Source organism: Capricornis sumatraensis, chromosome 3, assembly GCF_032405125.1.
Source record: "Capricornis sumatraensis isolate serow.1 chromosome 3, serow.2, whole genome shotgun sequence".
NCBI classification, from domain to species: domain Eukaryota; kingdom Metazoa; phylum Chordata; class Mammalia; order Artiodactyla; family Bovidae; genus Capricornis; species Capricornis sumatraensis.
Genome location: NC_091071.1, coordinates 166,120,438 through 166,139,098, shown reverse-complemented (window position 1 = coordinate 166,139,098; position 18,661 = coordinate 166,120,438). Strand labels below are relative to the sequence as shown.

At 44.4% G+C, this 18,661-nt stretch overlaps 1 non-coding gene across 1 annotated transcript; it reads left to right on the top strand.

Moving 5' to 3' along the window:
* Window positions 1–13,033: 13,033 nt before the first annotated feature.
* TRNAE-CUC (transfer RNA glutamic acid (anticodon CUC)) lies at window positions 13,034–13,106 on the top strand. Its single transcript has one exon. It is a non-coding gene; the product is annotated as a tRNA-Glu (tRNA).
* The last annotated feature ends 5,555 nt before the right edge of the window (window positions 13,107–18,661 follow it).

Below are 18,661 nucleotides of genomic sequence, written 5' to 3'. Positions count from 1 at the left end.
GGAGAGGAAAAAGAAGAAACAGGTTCAGTTATCCAAAAAGGGAAGTAATGAGCACTCCAGCCACTAGAAGTAACTAAGCAGAGCCCAAGACACCATCTCCAAGAACTACCGGTAGAAAGAGTAAACCCAGCGAGTGGTTTCTCAAATGTCTGTGCTAAGACTGGTGCTTGTGGATGGAGACAGAAGAAAATTAAGGATAAAAAGGTAAATTTCAAAAACAAGGTAAATTTCGTATGCTAAATTTATTCAGTTTAAGGAACAGGCTTTCATTCTGACAGTATAGTCTTCCTACCTTTTTTGGTATTAAAATATCCTTCCTTTCATGAAGTAGTGGCTGTAGTAAATGATAGTTGTTTTTCTTTAATGTTGTTGTTTGGCCAAACTAAAAGCTAGCAACCATATCTGGATCCCCTTCCCCACTTTTTAAACTTCTGGGACCTCTGAGCCAGGTGACTTCTAAGGCTCTTTCCATCCTTGTGTTTATAAGATCTCTGCTCAACAGTGATCATGACCTAAAGCTAAGTTAAGTTTGCAGTCTGTGAGCCAAAGCCCTTTCAACAGACCCAAGGTTAAAAAATAATAATAATAATAAGTATGTCAGTAAGTAAAAGGGGGAAAAAAACAACAACAATTTGGTAACCTCTTAAACAATTATTTTTTGGTTCCCAAACCACATCAGAGTACCTCAAGTTTCCAGGTAGACTTGCTCTCTTGCTCCCAGGAAATGCGGCACTGAAGAAGAGTAACCACAGAAATAACAGATAGAAGTGATATGGGGAAAATCAATTTGGTGCAGTTTTCACAAACCTTTAAAATAGAGCGATTTAAGTGATGATGGGGTTTCGTGACCAGCAGTGGAAGAGCCTCTAATGGGACTGCTGGTGTTTTTTGGCACTTCTCTGAGCAGGTGGGGAGGAGGTTTTTTTTCCCTCTCCCTTTCCACTTAGAAGCAAATGGAAGCAATGAAAAGCAAAAGTCTCCTGTAAGGTCCCATTAAGAGAAACAAATGAAATGCGGCTCCCCTATAACCAGAAATCATAAAATCCTCAGACAAGCACCGGGCATGACTTCCCTGCAGGAACTGAGTATTCACCAGCACACCTGGCTCTGCTGTTACCATGGCAACTCCTCACCTTTACATTCCTTGACTTGGGGGGTTGAGACTGGTTCAGGGCACATTGGAGTTTTCATGTTTCTCCTTGACTTCTGGAAAAAGGAAACGGGAGGAGAGGGAAGGGATTCTAAATCAGCTGACCTCCTGCCTTGGCTATTTGCTTTTCGGCTTGTGTAACTAGGCCTCACTGCTGAGGGGGGCCTGCAGCGGGGTAGGAGCGTGGGAATGGCTCTGCTGGAGCAAAAAGACCTAGGTTCAAATCTCAGCTCCTCAATTGAATCCATTTATTCATTCCAACACACCCTCCTCTGGGCCAGGCACTGGCAGTTCGGAGAGATGACTGAATAACCAGAATTGGCCCTCAGAGAGCTGGCAGTCCAGAGGGAAAGTTGGGTCAGCAGACGACCACAAGCCAGCGTGACAAGTGACTTCACCAAAGCAGGTGTCGATTCTATCACTGCCCAGAGAGGTGACCTTGCAGGGAGGGGAGAAACAAGCTCACCTGCATTGACAAGGACTCTTGGAAACAGTCTAGCAAGAGTTCCTTCTTCTTGGGCCCAAAGAATTCAGCACGAGGGCCCAAAATTAAGGGTGATGAGAGTTGAGATTTGCACTGTGGGTCTCAGACATATCAACTCACTTATCTGAGCCTCAGCGTCACCATCTATAAACCAAAGCTAATAATAACTGCCCTACTCCTGCTGACAAAAATTACATTAATTACTATAGAATGATGAATCAAAGGACAGACAGAACCGGATCCAAAGCCTGTTGCTCCAGTGCTCAACTGTGACGTAATTCTGGACTTTAAACCCTCTGAGTCTCACTTTCCTCACGTGTAAAAGAATCATCCTATGAATCTAGACTCTGAAATACAGAGTGAAGTCAGTCAAAAAGAGAAAAATATTGTATATGAACACACATATATGGAATCTAGAAAAATGGTGCCAATGAACTTAGTTGCAGGGCAGGAATGGAGACACAGACACAGAGAACGGACCTGTGAACACAGTGGGGTAAGGAGAACACGGGACAAATTGAGAGGGTAGCATCTCTCACCCCGCTGCAGGCCCCTCAGCAGTGAGGCCTAGTTACACAAGCCGAAAAGCAAATAGCCAAGGCAGGAGGTCAGTTGATTTAGAATCCCTTCCCTCTCCTCCCGTTTCCTTTTTCCAGAAGTCAAGGAGAAACATGAAAACTCCAATGTGCCCTGAACCAGTCTCAACCGCCAAGTCAAGGAATGCAAAGGTGAGGAGTTGCCATGGTAACATAGATATACACTGCTGCTGCTGCTGCTGAGTCGCTTCAGTCGTGTCCGACTCTGTGCGACCCCATAGATGGCAGCCCACCAGGCTCCCCCGTCCCTGGGATGCTCCAGGCAAGAACACTGGAGTGGGTTGCCATTTCTTTCTCCAATGCATGAACGTGAAAAGTGAAAGTGAAGTCGCTCAGTCGTGTCTGACTCTTAGTGACCCCATGGACTGCAGCCCACCAGGCTCCTCCGCCCATGGGACTGTCCAGGCAAGAGTACTGGAATGGGGTGCCATTGCCTTCTCTGACACTACCATGGGTAAAACAGCTAATTAGTGGGAAGTTGCTGTATAACACAGGGAGCTCAGCTCGGTGCTTTGTGATGACCTAGAGGGATGGGATGGGGGTGGGTTTCAGGGAGGCTCAAAAGGGAGGGGACGTATGTATACTTCTAGCTGATTCACATTGTTGTATCGCAGAAACCAACACAACATTGTAAAGCAATTATCCTCTGATTAAAAAAAAAGAGTCATTATAATCATACAACACATAGTGATGTGAGAATTAGATGGGATGAGACAGGTGAACCATTTGGCACCCCCAGACAAAACGTGCTGGTTACTTATTACAGAATCCCCTGATCTAGTGCCCGATGCGTCCCTAAGTCAGATATTACTGTTGTTATTATCACGTGGCACTCAGTAGAAATTCCGTAAACATTACTTTCCCAGCCTTTTTGGACTCTCTCCTCTGACCACTCCACCTTTGCATCGCCTCTATCTTTCACACGTGTTGGCTGTTTCTCTCCCAAGCTAAGGAGAGTGCAGTTTAAGCTGCAGCCCTCCCCAGCAACCCTTTCTTCACCTTGGCCTGAGCCCCTCTCCTGGGCTGAATGAAGGTGGAAAGGGCCTGGGCTGGGCCCCAAGGGCTCCTCTGGAGACCGAGGTGGGGGAAAAGGCAGGGAGTGCGTCAGTCCTGATGCAATCGCAGGCTCATAGCTTGGCCCACTTCCTCCTCTTTGGGTGTTTACCGGAGCCTGGATTCCACAGGAACCCTCGGAACAGAGCACTGACAGGGGGGCAGGCAGCACACAAAACTGGCCTGCTTGGGGGACAGTTTAGGCAGAAAGCGATACCGCGTGTGGGCCTCAGGTGCCCTGGGCTCAGGGACCCAAGAAAGAGATAGCAGGAGTCCAGAGGAGGGGCAAGGCTGGTGGAGGGGGACTAACCGTAGGCTGCTGCCTGGCCACTTCCAGAACAGCGATGGGAGGCCCGGTGAATAGGCCCTTTATCCCTGAGCTTAGACGCTCGGGGGAGGGAGCTCTGGAAGGGTGTCTCAGGTGACAAGGAGCCTCAGAACAAGCTGAGAGGATCCTGTCCCTTCCTTCCCAGTAGAAACCCGAGCCGGAGAGAAGCTTGTTCTCCAGGCTTTTGCTGAGAGCTTCATTGCGGAGGCCCCTGGCCAAGCCCACCGCCTCGTGGGTCACCTAGTCACAACCTCAGAAATGCAGAGTCACACAGGGTAGAGAACACAGGCTTTTGGCATTCATGTCGCAGAACTTCCAGTTACTGGCTGGGTGCCCCAGGCAAGTGACTTCACCTCCCTAACTCTCAACTTCCTCTTGTCAAACAGAATCATCAGAGTAACAGGCCTCAGAGATCAAGCCCCTAGGCCCTTAGAACAGTGTCTGGTGAGGGCTAAAGCACTCGCTACCTGTTGCATATTGTTATTTTTATTAAGACACAGCAGGAGGCAGAGAGGCAATGGAGCCCAAAATCAGCTGTTTGCTTTCAGGTCCAAGCACTGAAATTCTTTCCTGCTTAGAGAGCCTTCCCTTTTTTATTCTTTTTCTGCCCCCCCCCACCCCCCACCAACCTGTGCCCCTGAAGCTGAGGCCTAATTGTCCTCCTTTCAGTATCTAATGACTGTTTCCCAGTTATCAGGAAAGCATCCGACCACCCCTCCCCCAGAACTGTGAAACCGAGTAAGCAAAGCTTGCTTAAACTCCTGAGTCATTCAGCAAAACCGGCCTGAGATAATCGGTGGATCAAGGAAACTAGATGCAGAATGGGGGAAACCCAGCAAAACCCAACCTCAAAACCGGGGCCTCCTCTCAGGGCAACTTCCCTCCGCTGGCCCCTAGGAGGGGCTTTCATACAGGCTCCATAAACAAGACAGCACGGGGCATCTGAGACCTTTCCATACCCTTCTGCGCTCAGAATAAGACATGAGCTACACCTGGGTCTCTAGCCTGCCGTCAGGCCTTCCCATGGAATCTTGTTTGACACAAACTTGTCGCCGTGGGACAAACTCTCTCCTTGCTGCCACGCCCCAGTCCCAGGGAGAGTTGACACCCTGCCTCCCATCCTCCCTGCCCGATCATTTCTCAGCCCCTGCACCTTGCCTTCGGCCCAACCACTCCACTGCCATCACAGTCATCAGCGGCTTCTTAGTTGCCAAATCCCAAACACTGTCTCCAGGCCCTTCCTTCTTGCCCTCTGCAAACATTCTGACCACTTGGCACTCTGACGGCCCCCTTCTTTAAACTCTCCCTCCTGGGGCTTCTGTCAGACCACAGCCCCCTGGTTCTCCTACCCCCCCCCCGCGCCCCCCCCCGCCCCGAGACCAGGACGCTGGGTACTGGCTGCTCTCCCTGTCCAGCTTCGCTCCTCATGGCTCTGCTCTTAGCTGTCTTCCCTTCCTATCTTCAAGCCCCTTCCCAGGTTTAATCCGTTCCCAGGTCTTTAGCTTCCACCTCTTCACTGGTCACTTCCTGGTGGCTCAGACGGTAAAGAATCTGCCTGCAATGCGGAAGACCAGGGTTCGATCCCAGGGTCAGGAAGATACTCTGGAGAAGGAAATGGCAACCCACTCCAGTATTCTTGCTTGCAAAAGTCCATGGACGGAGGAGCCCAGCAGGCTACAGTCCATGGGGTCCCAAAGACTCGGACACGACTGAGCGACTAACACTTTCCCAGATCATATCTCCAGCCTAGATCTTCTACCAAATGCCACCAAGCAGCTCTGTTTGCATGACCCCAGGCACAGCAGGCTCAACACACCCTAAAGCCAACTCTTCACTTCCTCCCAAACCTGCTCCTTCTCCTGGGTTCCCCATCTTGATGAATGACACCACCTTTTGCCCTGTTAACCCAAGCCAGAGGCTCAGACGTTGTCTTTGCCATCTTCCTGCCCTGCCCACAAATCACCATACCCTTAGCATCTCATCGATCGCCTCCCTTCTCCTCCATTCCCATTGTTTCTGCTCCACTTCAGGTCTTCATCATGACCTGCAGCCCAGATTATTACATGTCTCACAAATAGGCTCTCAGTCTTCATTTCTTCTCTCTTTGTACTGGATTTGTCTGGGAGTATCTGTCCAGCTGAAGTTCTTTTCTTGAGGACCACTGTTGCCCACAGACCTCACGGAGAGGTGCCCTTAGACTTGATCTCACCAAAGCCTGCCCTGCAATCCTCACAGTGCTTGAACCAGAGGTGTACATTTGACCCAAGCTGAGCTGTATTCTGTCTTCTGGGACTCTGAAACTGGAGCATAGTGACTGTAGTCCAAACACCACCCCAGGGTCACATCAGTAACGACAATGAGTAGAACAGCCCAAGGAGAAACAACAGGGAATGGGCGATGGTGGCGCCTGGAGACTGTGGGCCTTGTCTATGACAGCAGCTGTTACTCTGTTCTAGCAGATGGTTGCCATGGGAATGTAGGTCCAGACTTGTCAGATACTGTGATTTTCCATACTTTCATGTGAAATTTACCAATTTTCAAATATTGGGCACTAATTCATCTTTTAATGCTACCAACTAAGAATATCTTGTGCATCATATTTGACCTACAGGGCTGCCAGTTTGTAATCAGCACCAGGGAGTCAGACACCGGCCCCAAAGCTGGGGACGGCCACTTTCTGCCATGTATGGAGACTCAGAGAAGCCCTCAGTGTAGCCAGAAGAACAAAGCCTGCTCCTGCTGGCTCCTTGCCCTCTGCCCCCACACCCATCCCAGGAACACTACAAACCCACACTTCCTGGTCCTAAACCACCTGCCCTTCTTTCTAGGCCCAGAACTATGTGATAGTTAAAGTGATGGGCTCTGAGGCCAGAGAGACCTGGGTTCAAATGCTGACTCTGTGACCTCCGGCTGTGCGCTCTTGGGAAATTGACTTCACCTCTCTGAGCCCAATTCCTTCCTTTGTAAGACAGGGTACTTTCTTCATAGGGTTGTTATTGGGGTTAAAGGAGATGGAGCTCAGAAAGCTCTTAGCACAGTGCCTGGCATCCAGTATACACTGAATGAGTGTTACCCATTCTTGTTATCATTATTATTGCCATTGTAGTAGTGCTCCTCCTCAGCACAGCCGTCTCAGAGCCCTTTCTTGTTTGTGTAATTCTCTGGGCACTTACCATTTGTTCTTATTACTTTTTTTTAAAAATTATTTAATTGGCGGCTAATTACTTTACAATATTGCAGTGATTTTTGCCATACATTGACATGAATCAGCCATGGGTGTATATGTGTTCCCCATCCTGAGCCCCCCTTATTACTTATCACTATTTCATCAGCCTTGGTATATTGCAAACTCCTCTTAGAAGGAAAGGCCATGTTTTCTCTCTATATGGAGGGGAGGGGAAAGAAAGTAGTTGAAACTATTTTGTACATAGTGGGTGCTCAGGATACATTCATTTGTTGGTACACTGCTGGAATTTAAGCTCCATGACAGCATGGACCTTGTCCATCTCATTAACTATTGGATCCCCTGAGCCTAGTTTTTTACACATACGTTGAGCATATATGGAACCCTCAATAAACATACATTGAATCAAAGAATGAAAGGCATCTCTTCCCCCTCTACCAGGATTCTTTAACATACTTAGGAGGTATTGATGCAAATCCAATCTGCTGTTTTAACATAGTAGGTTCTGGAATCTCTGTTAAGAGTTCCCCATTTTTCCTTTGGGAAACTGTCCTTCACCCACTCAAGGTGGCTCTCCCCATCTGAACTCTAGGAATGGTCATGTGGCCAGGACTAGCCTATCAGAGAAAAGTATCCCCTGGCCACAGTGATTGGTTCAAGATGGGCTTGTAAGTCAATCAAAGCCAATCAGAGCTGAAAGGATTGGGAAGAAAAAATCTGCTTTCCTCAGAGGAAGCTAAGTCATGAGAATACAAGCCTAGAGCTGCTACTGGCCGCATTACCACAAAGAGGAAAAAGCTTGCCTAGAAAGGAAGCTAACACAGAAAAAGGCCTGAGAAACAGAAAGAGATAGGTTCCTAATGGTATTTTTTGAACAAGAATATCTATTTGTGCCTAAATCCAAGCCCTTGACTGTTCTCCTAGAGACAATAAAAAAAATTTTTTTTAAGTCACCTTGAGCTGAGGGCTGGTCACACATCCAAAGGAGAGCAGGTTAATGTTTGGATTCTATAGATAGGGAGTCATAGAAGACATAAACATATATCTTTATAGGAATCTGCCCAGCCACAGTGATCTTTCTGTAAGAACTGGCGCCTATCCACAAACTAGACTAACAGCCATTTTAGTACTGAACCCTGCCCTCCAACTATACAACTGGTTGGACCAGAAGTAGATGTGTATTGCAGCATAATCAGATGAGATTCTCTCTCCCAGGGATTTGGGTTTAGGACTGAAGAGATCCTAGTTCTGTCTGAACTACATGCTTAAACTGAGGGGATATAAAGTTGGGAGCTGGGAGAAAGTCACATTCATGCGGGACCAGAGAACCTGATCTACTCAAGAAGAATGAGATTGACTCACATGGGAAGAGAGCCCGTGACCTCTCCGAGAAATAGAGAGAGAACAGAAGAGAGAGACAGAAGAGTTGCTTCCTCTTCTCTCATGAGGTTAATTACTTCTCCTTTCAGGCTCCAAGAGATTTCTCTGTGTTCATATAATTCTCTCTTCCACCATTACCCTCCCTGCTTTTTCTAAAACTTAAAATAGCTTTAGTGGTTTTTGTGTGTGCAAGGGTTGTTTTTCCTTATACCTAAAATGTTTTTTAGACAACCATCTTAAGACCAAGTCTGCAGTCAAGGTGTCCTGTTTACAAGGCTGATAAAGTCCCTTTGCTAGGCTTCCTAATCAAGACACCTACACATTCAGTTATTAGCTGTGTAACCTTGGCCAGAACACATGGATTCACTGAACTGGCTTCCTCCTCTATAAAACAGGAATAATAATGCCCACCCTACCAGGTAGTTAAGAGTGAATGAGATAAGGTGGAAAGGTTTTATTTAGCACAGTGCTGGGCACCAAGAAGCCATGTAATCATTTTGTGCCAAATGCAACAAAAGGGGTTCGGTCCAAGCCTAGAACCAGGCCACCAAAAGGTGCCAGTTGGAGAAGACTCTTGAGAGTTCCTTGGACTGTGAGAAGATCAAGCCAGTCTATCCTAAAGGAAATGAATGCTGAATATTTGTTGGAAGGACTGATGCTGAAGCTCCAATACTTTGGCCACCTGATGTGAAGAGCCAACTCATTGGAAAAGACCCTGATGCTAGGAAAGATTGAAGGCAAAAGAAGGGGGCAGCAGAGGATGAGATGGCTGGATAGCATCACCAACTCAGTGCACATGAGAGTGAAAGACAGGGGGCATGCTGCAGTCCATGGGGTCACAAGGGGTCAGACACGACTTAGCAACTGAAGAACAACAAGGACTACACAAGGAAGTTTAAGGGAACAAGCCTTCCTCCCATCAGCACCCTTTTCATCATGTGCACCCACTTTTTAAAAGCATTGAGGAAGCAAAGAGTATCTTTATTTTTCAAAATGCCAGTTCTGGGCACTTCCTTGGTGGTCCAGTGGTTAAGAATCTGCCTTGCAATGCAGGGGACTTGAGTTTAATCCCTGATCAGGGAACTAAGATCCCACGTGCTGAGGAGCAACTAAACCCACATGTCACAAGTACCAAGCATGCCACAACTAGAGAGTCCAAATGCTGCAATGGAAGATCCTGCATGCTGCAACTAAGGCCTGACAGAGTGAAATTAATTATTTTTTTAAAAACGGGTATATAAATGCCTATTCTGGAACTCATTCCAATGATATAATTCAGACCCAAAAAATACATTTGCATAAGAATGCTCATTGCAGTAGTGTTTATATTGGGAAAAAATTGGAAATGATTGACATGTTCAACACTGTTTTAATAGATGCTAGTACATATATACAACAGAATATTATAAAGACTAGAAGAACAAAAGACACAGTCTTCTTAAATTAAAATAAACATGGAGTAGTTTGCCAAATATTATAATGTAAAATGCAAAATGTGAATGTTTAAGGTATAAGCACAATGTTTCAAAGAAGTTTCTCCTGCTCATCCCAGTATCACACACACTGTCTCACACACCACTTGCCCAGCAATGCATTCATCTTCTCTGCCTTTGGCGTAACTTGGGTGGGAAAACTGAAGAAGCATTTACGTAAGTTCAAGCCCTGAGGCCTCTAACATTTGAGGTGTCGACGAAGATGGATGTTCACATCATTTTCTGAGCTTAAAAAAAAAGCAGGTTACAAAAATATTGCCGACAATGTGAACAATGGTTATCCCAGGCCATAGGATTTCAGGTGTTTTTCTTCCCTTTGTACTGTCCTGTATTGTTTGAAATGTACATAGTGTGTATACATTGTGTTTATATTTATGAGAAAAAATGAAGCTATTTTCATAAGGGAAGGGAGTTACCTTGATTTTATTTTCTCCTCTATTGTCCTCAATACGTATTCTACCAGATTACCTCTAATATGCCTTCCTTCTTCATGCACGGGGAGACGTACCTGGCTGCCCGGTTCTGTGGAGCTGCTCCAGACAGAAGCTCCTTGTTCAGGGAGGGGAACCTTCCGTGAGCCTGGCAGAAACGCTAGGCAGCTCACTACTGCCCTCTCCTGGTCAGAACAGGGCAGTTCTGATCTAGCTAAACAGCACACCAGTCACATAGTGATTGGCCAAGGTCATCCCAGAATCGCGACTTCTGGATACCCTTGCAGTCATCAGTGTGCTGCACACCACCGCTTGCTCTAGCAGTTGGGATAGAAAATCTCCTGGGAACCTCTGGCTTGGCGTGGACAGCACTATCCTGATGGGTTTGCAGTCATTACACTCAGCCTCCCATAGCCCAGGTCATGGCCTGTTTGAGGGTGGGGTACTGAGTAAGTGATGAAAAACTTTCCTGCCCGCTAAAGAGCACTGATGGCCTGGAGTTCAGATTCCAGAAAGTAGAAGGCAGGGTTGAAAGAAGATAAATGCAATCATCCCAATTATAAAAGCTCTTGGGACTTCCCTGGGGGTCCAGGGGTTAAGACTCTGCCGAGCTTCCACTGCAGGGGGTGAAGGTTCCATGCTAGCTGGGGAACTAAGATCTCACATGCCATGTGGTGTGGCCAAAATAAATAAATAAAGCTCTTGTTCTTGTATGCTTCTAATTACTTTTCAAGTATTTGTCAAAGCAGCTTGATATGTACAAATAAATTCGCACAAGGATATTTGTTGCAGAATTGTTGGCAAAGCACAAAACTGCAAACAATCTAAATAGCCCTCAGTATGGGGGCATTTGGACAAAATGGAATAGTATGCAGCTGTTAAAAAGAATGAGGTAGATCTATATGTGCCACTCTGAAATGGTCTCCAAGATTCATTGTTAAAAAAAAAAACCAGGCACGATATGTAACTGTCAATAAGTGTAAACGTGTTGTGTCTTAAACAACGATCTGTATAACAGTACACATTTCTATTTAGATATGTATAGAATACATTGGAAGGAAACACTAGAAATTAATAATAATAATGACTATCTCTGGAGATGGCAAAAAGAAAAGAGAACTAATCTCAGTTCAGTTCAGTTCAGTCGTTCAGTCGTGTCTGACTCTTTGCGACCCCATGGACTGCAGCACACCAGGCGTCCCTATCCATCACCAACTCCTGGAGCTTACTCAAATCCATGTCCATTGAGTCGAACCCAGGTCTCCTGTATTAGAGGCAGATGCTTTAACCTCTGAGCCACCAGGGAAGCCCATATGTCCATTGAGTCAGTGATGCCATCCAACAATCTCATCCTCTGTCATCCGCTTTTCCTCCCGCTTTCAATCTTTCCCAGCATTGGGGTATTTTCAAATGAACCTGCTCTTCACATCAGGTGGCCAAAGTATTGAATTTTCAACTTCACCATCAGTCCTTCCAATGAATATTCAGGACTGATCTTTAGGATGGACTGGTTGGATCTCCTTGCAGTCCAAGGGACTCTCAAGAGTCTTCTCCAGCACCACTGTTCAAAAGCATCAATTCTTCAGCACTCAGCTTTTTTATAGTTCAAGTCTCACATCCATACATGACTACTGGAAAAGCCAAAGCCATAGATGAACTTTTGTTGGCAAAGTAATGTTTCTTCTTTTTAATATGCTGTCTAGGTTGGTCATAACTTTTCTCCCAAGGAGTAAGTGTCTTTTAATTTCATGGCTGCAATCACCATCTGCAGTGATTTTGGAGCCCAAAAGAATAAAGTCTGCCACTGTTTCCCTATCTATTTGCCATGAAGTGATGGGACCAGATGCCATGATCTTCGTTTTCTGAATGTTTAGTTTTAAACCAACATTTGCACTCTCCTCTTTCACCTTCATCAAGAGGCTCTTTAGTTCTTCTTTGCTTTCTGCCATAAGGATGGTGCCATCTGTGTATCTGAGGTTATTGATATCTCTCCCAGCAACCTTGATTCCAGCTTGTTCTTCATCCAGGCTGGCATTTTGCATGATGTTCTCTGCATATAAGAAATCCACACACACATACACACAAAACTATTAGTACTAGTAAATGAGTTTGGCTAGGTTACAGGATATACACAAAAATCAATTGAATTTCTATACACTATATCTTAGTCCATTCGGCTGCTATCATAGAATACCATAGATTGGGTGCCTTAAAAACAACAGAATTTATTTTTCACAGTTCTGGAAGCTGGAAGTCTGAGACCAGGGTGTCAGCACGGTCAGGTTCTGGTGAGGATCCTCTTCTGGGCTGCAGACAGCTGTCTTCTCTGGGGTCCCTTTTATAAGGGCTCTAATTCCATTCATTGGGTTCATGCTCATGATCATATCATCTCCCAAAGGCCATCATCACATTGGGGATTAGAACTTCAATGAATGAACTTTGCAGGGACACAAATATTTAGCCCATAATAACTAGCAATGAACTATCTGAAAATGAAACTGAGAATAAATTTATTTACAATGGCATCAAGAAGAATAATATACTTAGGAATAAATTTAACAAAAGGAGTACAAGATTCATACACTGAAAACTACAAAAGATTGTTGGAAAAAGAAGAGATTAAAAGAAGATCCAAAAGATACCTAAGACTTAAATGGAAAGAAATCTGTTCATGGATTGGAATGAACAGATGGGATTCTGGGGAGTAAGATGATAACGGTCCCCAAACTAATCTACAGTTTCAATTCAAGGCCTATCAAAATCTCAGCTGGCTTTTTTTTGCAAAAATTGACAAGCTGATGCTAAAATTTATATGGAAATGCAAATGACACAGAATAGTCAAAACAACCTTAGGGGGGAAATTTCAAGCTTCTTAACATAGCTGAAATAATCAATGTGTGATACTGGCACAAGAATAAAAAATAAGATGAGACTTCCCTGGTGGTCCAGTGGCTAAGACTCTGCACTCTCAATGCAGGGGGTCCAGGTTTGATCCCTGATCAGGGAACTAGATACCACATACCCAGTTAAAGACACCCCTACAAAGATTAAAGATCTCTAGCACTGCAACTAAGACCCAGTGCAGCCAAATAAACATTTTTTAAAAAATAAGATTCAGTTCAGTTCAGTCACTCAGTCGTGTCTGACTCTTTGCGACCCCATGGACTGCAGCATGCCAGGCTTCCCTGTCCATCACCAATTCCCGGAGGTTGCTCAAACTCATGTCCATCGAGTCAGTGATGCCATCAAACTGTCTTATCCTCTGTCGTCCCCTTCTGCTCCTGCCTTCAGTCTTTCCCAGCATCAGGGAATGAAATAGAAATGAGAGTCTCGAAATAAACCTATACATTTATGCTCAATTAATTTTAGACAAGAGTGCAAAGGAAACAATTGGATATCCATAGGCAAAAGGACAAAGCTGGATCCCTACTTATACTATATAAACAATTCAAAATATAATATAGACCTAAATGTTAAAGCTAAAACCATAAAACTCTTAGAAGAAAGATATAGCAGCAAATCTTTGTGACATTGTATTAGGCAATAGTTTCCTAGATATGACGCCAAAAGGACAAGCAGCAAAATAAAGAAACAGATAAATGGGGCTTTGTAAATATTGAACATCTTTTGCTTCAAAGGATAATGGAGCAATGAAAATCTTCTGGAATTAGAGTGTGGTGATGATAGCACAATTGTGTGAAGATACTAAAAATCACTGAGCTTTATACTTAAAAGTGAACTGTGTTGTATGTGAATTATGAGATTGGTGCAAACATAATTGTGGTTTTGGACTATGAACTTTAAATCATTATAACTAGGCTCAAACACATCTTTATTAATCAAAGTAGGAACCATTGCAATCAGCACATTTTTGCCAACAATAAATAAATTTGTTTATTTCTGTAGTGTAAAAATCTGTGCTTCAGGATTTGACAAACTCTTGTAAAGCATTTTCTGCCTCCTGCTGGTTGTGGAAGCATTTTTCCTGCAAAAAGTTGCTTGAAGAAGCGGTAGTCTATTGGTGAGAGGTCAGGTGAATATGGCAGATGGGGCAAAATTTCATAGCCCGATTCTTTCAACTTTTGAAGCATCGGTTATGCAATGTACGGTCGGGCGGAGTCATGGAGCAGAATTGGGCCCATTCTGTTGACCAGTGCCGGCTGCAGGCATTGCAATTTTCAGCACACCCCATCAATATGTTGAGCATACTTCTCAGATGTAATGGTTTCACTGGGATTCAGAAGGCTGTAGTGGACCAGACCAGCAGCAGACAACCAAACAGTAACCATGACCGTTTTTGGTGCAAGTTTGGCTTTGAAAAGTGCTTTGGGGCTTCTTCTCTGTCCAGCCACTGAGCTGGTCGTCGCTGGTTATCTCGTAAAATCCACTTTTCCTCGAACATCACAATCCAATCGAAAAATGATTCGTTGTTGTTGCAAAGGATAAGAGAAGATGACACTTCAAAACGATGATTTATTTGATTTCCAGTCAGCTCATGAGGCCCCTATTTATCGAGTTTTTCCACTTTTCCAATTTGCTTCAAATGCTGAATGACCAGAGAATGGTCAACGTTGAGTTCCTCAGCAACTTCTCCTGTAGTTGTAAGAGGATCAGCTTCTATGATTGCTCTCAGTTGGTCCTTGTCAAATTCCGATGGCCTGCCACTACGCTCCTCATCTCCAAGGCTCTTGTCTCCTTTGAAAAACTTCTTGAACCACCACTGCCCTGTACGTTCATTAGCAGTTCCTGGGCCCAAAGTGTTGTTGTTGTTGTGAGTTGTCTTTGCTGCTTTATGACCCATTTTGAACTCAAATAAGAAAATCGCTCAAATTTACTTTTTGTCTAACATCATTTCCATAGTCTAAAATAAATATAAAATATACATAGTAAGTGAAGTCACTCAGTTGTGTCCGACTCTTTGCGACCCCATGGACTGTAGTCCACCAGGCTCCTCCATCCATGGAATTTTCCAGGCAAGAGTATTGGAGTGGGTTGCCATTTCCTTCTCCAGGGGATCTTCCTGACCCAGGAATCGAACCTGGGTTTTCCACACTGCAGGCAGATGCTTTTATCATCTGAGCCCCCAAGGACGCCCACATAATAAGTCATTAGCAAAAAAACATGAAGTGATGGACTTCCCTGGTGGTCCAGTGGTTAAGACTCCATGCATTTGATGCAGGGGGTGCAGGTTTGATCCCTGATCAAGACACAGGTTCAATCCTTGGTCAGATCCCACATGCCACGGTGCAACTAAGCGTGTGTTCTTAAACAATGACCCAACTCAGCTAATAATAATATATAAATAAATAAATATTTTTAAAAAACATGAAGTGAGAAATGAGCATTAAAATGATATATAACATAACCACATTTAAGAACATATTCCAATATCAAATAGCAAAGTTCAACAGTGCAAAACCACAATTATTTTGCACCCACCTAGTATATGGCAATAAAGCTATTATTTTTTAAAAAAGGACTGTGTGTGTGTGTATGTAAATGGGAAACACCCATAATTTCCTCCTGATGTTTTCCTTCCATGGACAAGGCATTCATTGATACAAGAATCCTGTCTTTTCTCTGCCTCTAACGCACTCTTCCCCTAAAGCAGAGAAATGACTCAATAGATCTGAGTTCGGGATAAAGAACTGTTACGTGTAGTTCTGCACACTCCTTTCCTCCTGGATTTCCAGGAGGCATTCCGCGAGCTTCTCTATATCTATGTCTCTACAGCATCAGGCACTACCAGTGAATGGGTGATTAATTTGGACTAATTCTGGGGTTAGGTTAGGAAGCAAACCTATCTACAGACATAAGCCACTATATCCAACATCAGTTTTATCAATAATAAAACTATCTTAGTCTCTGTATATCTTATATCTTTATCTTATTTATCAAATGGTTCAGAACTCTTTCAGGCAAGGAGGGTGCTATTTATTAATCCCCAAGAACCCCAGCAGCACTGGGGCCCTGATGTGAACATCATCAAATAACTACCTGTGAGGACTTTCCTGGCAGTTCAGTGATTGAGACTCCACGCTTTCAGTGCAGGAGGTGTGGGCTCAATCCCTGGCCAGGGAACTAAGATCCCACATTCTGTGTGGCACAGCCGAAAAAAAAAAAAAACCCGATTTGTATATCATAAAGACATTGAGTTTGAAGAGGTAGTGTGGGACAATGGGATGAGTCAAAAGACCTCTTTTCTCCTTCATTCAGACGTTTATTCAACAAATATTTACCAAGCCCCTCACATGTGCCAGGCATTGCTAAAGGAGCTGGAGAGTCAGTTTGGAAGAATAGTAACCTAACTCCTGCTATAAAGGAGCATACATTTTAGTGAAAAGACTGATAATAAACCAGAGTATATTAATATATTATCTTAGATGGTGTTAAGTCCTAAAGAGAAAAAAATAACATAGGAAAGATGAATAGGAAATATCAGGAGAGGGTGTGAAATTTTAGGTAGAATATCCAGGAAAAGCCTCACAAGATGGCATTGGAACAAAGACCTGAAAGAGATCCAGAAGCTAGTCATGTGTATATTTGGGGGAAGAGATTTTCCAGGCGGAGCAGACAGCATATGCAAAGGCTCTGAAGTAATGGGGAGGAGGAGCCTGGAACATGACGTCTGAGAAGTCTCAGGAAGCCAGCTCAGATAACGCCTTGTGGCTCAGAGTATGGACTTTGGCTTTTACTCATGACTTTAACCGCTGAAGGTTTTCGAGCAGAGAGGTGACATTTGAATCTGTTGAGAACAGATTACAGAGGGCAAAGGCAAAAGCAAGAAAATCAGCTAGGAGGCTGTTACAGTAATGATGACGATGGCTTGGACCAGAAAAGGAGCAGTGGAGAGAGTGAGAAAGGGTCAACTCTGGAGTTATTTAGAAGGTAGAGCTGACCAAGTGTGTTGATAGCCTGGAGCTAGGGTGTATGAGAGAGAGAAATTAAGGATATTTCAAGGTTGATGTTCTGAAGAACTGAAAGATGCAGTTGCAATTAATTGATTAGAGGTTAGGGGGAATGGACCAGGAACTCAATCCTGGGCATGTTAATTTTCAGATGCCCATCGGACATTCAAGAGGATATGTTAAAAAGACAGTTAGATACGTGAGTCTGGAGTTCAAAAAAGACGTCCAGGCTACTCATTGGCTTACCGTTCAGCCACTTGCTAGCCTCGTGACCTTAGACAAGTCACCTATCTTAGAGCCACATACTCCTCTTGTGTAAAATAAGGATAAAAGCAGTAGCTCTAACACAAGGTTGTTGTGAGAATCAAATGTGATGATCCGTGAAGTAACTGGTTCACAGGAGGCTCTGAATAAATTATCACTATTATTAAGTTCAATTAAACATGCATTTAGTTGCTGGAAACACAAACAATGAAAGATACAGTCCCTGCCCTCAATCCCAATGGAGAAAACTTGGTCAAAGTTTTCAACAATCTTTCAGGTAACAATAACCATTTGGGAGAAATGTCGGGTCCTGGCATCTAACAGAAAAAAGAGAAGAAAGGAAGAGTCAAATATGATGGACAATAGGGACTTCCCTGGTTGTCCACTGTCTAAGACTCCACGCTCGCAATGCAGGGGGCCTGGGTTTGATCCTTGGTCAGAGAACTAGATCCCAACATGCCACAACTAAAAAGATCCCTGCATGTCACAACCAAGATCAAAGATCCCTCAGGCTGCAGCTAAGACCTGGTGCAGCCAAATAAATAAACAAATGTTTAAAATTTTCAAAAAAGCAAAGATAATGGACAACTAACCCCAGGATGAAACAGTCCAGAGAACTGGAGGGAAAACCAGAATTTATATGTGGTCCTCATATCAGCTTTCTGGGAAGCCTTGGACTCGTCAACTCTCTATCTCTCTCACTTCCCCAAAGGGTAAACCCCAACTCCCCTGAGATGTTTAAAAGTGACCAAAGGTGCTCAGGGGAAAAACACAGATGCGATAACAGTAATCACATCACTTCCCTCAGGCCTATTTTCCCTTTCCTCTGATTGAGCCCTGTCTCCCCATGAGGACTTCTCCAATCTCCTGTGAGCTCTGAACCTGGTTTTTCTAAGCTTCTAGGCAACAGGGTAAATAGCTCAGAGACTCTCAGTGACATTGAAGACCCCAGCACACGGCAGAGGTGCTTGAACCAAAACGAAGAGGAAAGTCAGGAGCATAAGGGGAGAGAAGGTATCACTGAATTCATACTGGGAAGGGGTTGTGCTAGGTGTTCTTATGGCTCAGAAAGTTGTTGCAAGGATTAAATATGAACTCACATTAGAGCATTGGGCCCAGGGCCTGGCATATAGTAAGAGCGTAAAAAATGTTGGCTATATCATTTTTATTGCATCTCTTTTAATCCTCACAACAACCTTGCAAGCTTAGTCCCCACAACTTTACAAACTGGGCTCTAAACTAAGAGGCCGGGACTTCCTTGGCAATCCAGTGGTTAAGAATTTGCCTTAGAATGCAAGGGATGCAGGTTTGATAGCTGGTCAGGCAAATAACATCCCACACACCATGGGGCAACTAAACCCTCACGCCACAACTACTGAGCCCACATGCT